This window comes from Ornithorhynchus anatinus, chromosome 6 (genome assembly GCF_004115215.2).
Source record: "Ornithorhynchus anatinus isolate Pmale09 chromosome 6, mOrnAna1.pri.v4, whole genome shotgun sequence".
NCBI lineage: Eukaryota > Metazoa > Chordata > Mammalia > Monotremata > Ornithorhynchidae > Ornithorhynchus > Ornithorhynchus anatinus.
This window is the reverse complement of record NC_041733.1, coordinates 8,286,913-8,289,867: the sequence shown is the minus strand read 5'-3', so window position 1 is coordinate 8,289,867 and position 2,955 is coordinate 8,286,913. Positions and strand designations below refer to the sequence as shown.

The window sequence follows — 2,955 nt, the reverse complement described above, 5'->3', positions numbered from 1 at the left end:
TAGAACCCAGTTCCTTCAGACTTCCAGGACCATATTTTATCTACTCGGCCACACCGCTTCTCACTAAGTTGAGTAAGTTAGAAGTCCAATCATCTTGCCCAGGAAGTGTTGTGTCACTGGTTAGGGTGGAATGAACATGGGAAAGTTATTTGTCAATGAGGCTCTGGGAGAGTTTCCTGCACTAAAATTGTTCACCAGATTTTAAATCAGGAACGGTTGCTCCTCCATTCCCTTGCTCAAACTCTTTCCCAGACCTGAAACTCCCCTCCCCAAATCTGACAAACCACAGTTCGCCCAAAATTCAGAGCCCTTCTGAAATTCCACTTCTTCCAAGAAGCCTTCTCTGATTATGTCCCGAGATCCTGAATCAGATCAGCCTAAGAGCAGCCTCAGGCACATATGTATTTATTTTTCCCTTTTATTCATTTTGCCCTTGTGTGTGTGTGCATGTGTATATACGAGTAATCAGCAGTACAGTTAATTATTGTCTCTGATTGTCCTATTTGTAATATGCCTGTCTCCTCTGTAAAAGTGGAAGCTCATGGAGAGCAGGGAGCTTGGACCTTGCTTCTTAGTGCAGTGCGTTACACCCAATGAACACTCAAATAGCATCTCATGATTATTGCAACTGAGAGCTTGTCTTGTCCTGTCTTGTCTTATGCTATCGAGCCATTTCTGACCCATAGCGATGCCATGGACACATCTAGAGAAGCAGCGTGCCTCAGTGGAAAGAGCCTGGGCTTGGGAGTCAGAGGCCATGGGTTCAAATCCCAGCTCCGCCAATTGTCAGCTGTGTGACTTTGAGCAGGTCATCTAACTTCTCTGTGCCTCAGTTACCTCATTTGTAAAATGGGGATTAAGACTGTGAGCCCCACGTGGGGCAACCTGATCACCTTGTATCCTCCCCAGCGCTTAGAACAGTGCTTTGCACATAGTAAGTGCTTAACAAGTGCCATCATTTATTTTATTTATTTTATCTCTCCCAGAATGCCTCACCTCCATCTGTAATCTGGTACTGTATCCGTTATGTTTTCTGGGTAAAAATCCAGAAGTGGTTGACCATTACCTTCTTCCACAGAGTAAACTTGAGTCTCTGCCCTCAACTCTCTCCTGTTCTGCTGCTGCCCAGCACAGGTGAGTTTTGACTTGTCGCAGAATGCCTTCCACTTGCTAGCCACTGCCCAAGCTAGGAATGGAATGGGTAGACCTCTGCTTGACTCTCCCTCCAGTAGTCGAGACTGGTAGAGTCCAGGAAACTCTCCAGGTGAGACTCTGAGAGGGGAATTGCGAGGTAGGAAGCCCGTTTCTAACCGACTATGTGTGCCCGGGTGGGATATTTGTTGGGTGTATGTTTGCCCACGGCTGGCTTGGCTCACTAATTTAGGTTTGGATGATGAGAAGTTCAAATCGGATGGGAAGCTGAGGAGGACCAAGATTTTATCCTCTTTCCCCGCTTTGGTATTACCAGTTCGCTGTATTTAGGTGAATTGGACCAATGTAAAATGGCCACCGGAGAAACAACGGGAAGGAAAGAGATAGCTGTAATTTATTTTAATGTAGTTTCCACCTCTAGACTGTAAAGTCCTTGCAGGTAGGGATTGATTCTACCAGCTCTGTTATATTGTACTCTTCCAAACAGAACAGTGTCCACCTCATAGTAAATGTTCAGTAAATACCATTTATTGATTAACTGATGATATGTCCTAGTTAGGAAATGGACCTGAAGTGACTATGTACGTTACAAACGAATTGGGTGGACAGAGAATTAGGCGAGGAAGATAAGGGAACCTGTCTCTAAAACTGCAGTAATGGCTTTGAATTACCAAACTGTAGCTATAGCTGGCCTGAGGGTGGGCAGGAGCACAGATCCACATGGCCTTTGGCTCTTGTAAGATTGGAAATCCCAGATCCTTTCAGTGGTCCGAACCTGATTCCACCTTTCGGTTTCTCTCTGGACCAAATTGGGGCAGTATAATTTAGCTACTTTGTTTGGCATTGCTATCTTGTATTAATGATTTTGTCATATCCTTCTGTTTTCTGTGGATAATTATTTAACCACGTTAAGATTTTACACCCCACTTGGGAGAGTGATGGTGTCTAATGTATTATGTTGCACGCACTCCGGTGATTAGCATATTGCTTGGCACTTAATAAGCACTTTACAGATATTATTATAATTGTTATTTTTATTATCAGTATTATCTGTTTTCCCTATAGTTATTCAGCATTTAGTTCAACACTTTCCAATAGTAAATAATAAATACCAATCTAGTATTATGTTTACTTTTATGTGTAGGTTTTTTTCTATTTATACTTTTTTTTTTTGTATGTGACTTTAGAAGTTTAAGAAGAGTGATGAATCCAGAGCACGTTCAAATTTGCAAACCGTAACACCTACAGTTTTCCCTTGTGCAAAAATTCAACATGTTTTCATATTTTGCAACCCAGGAAAAAAAAAAAAACACAGTTCAGAGCTCTGACTCTTTTAAAGTTCTTTTTAGAAAGGCTTCTTCTTGCCATTCAAATCTTCCTGGTTTTATCTGCAAAGGGATGTACAAAATAATGAATATTGAATTCAATCCCAGCCCTCCATTTTGGCAAGAATTTCAGTTGTTAGATTGAGTCTTTCCAGTTTAAGGACTATTTCTGTTGGTTAACCTTGGACTTGTGAATGTATTTCAGAGATCTCAGAAAAGAAAAATGTTTGGTCTTTATAAAAAAGGAAATGACAAATCTCTTTATGTAGAGCTTTCTTTTAATGTACAGGATTCCTTGAGCCTGAGTATGCTTAGCCCGAGGAATTTCCTTTGGATTTCTTGGATTTCTTTTGGATTCATGACACCCTGGAAAAAACACAAGAGAATCAAGTTATAGCTGTCGGCATGAATGCTCTGTCTATGATGGAGCAGTAATTTTGTCCTTATGTAGATGTTCAACGAATGTTTGTGGTTTAAG

General features: G+C 41.3%; 1 non-coding gene across 1 annotated transcript; it reads right to left on the bottom strand.

Annotated features, from left to right (window-relative positions):
* Positions 1-1,144: 1,144 nt before the first annotated feature.
* Positions 1,145-1,282, bottom strand: LOC114813087. Its single transcript, XR_003760698.1, has one exon. It is a non-coding gene; the product is annotated as a small nucleolar RNA SNORA7 (small nucleolar RNA).
* Positions 1,283-2,955: the final 1,673 nt, after the last annotated feature.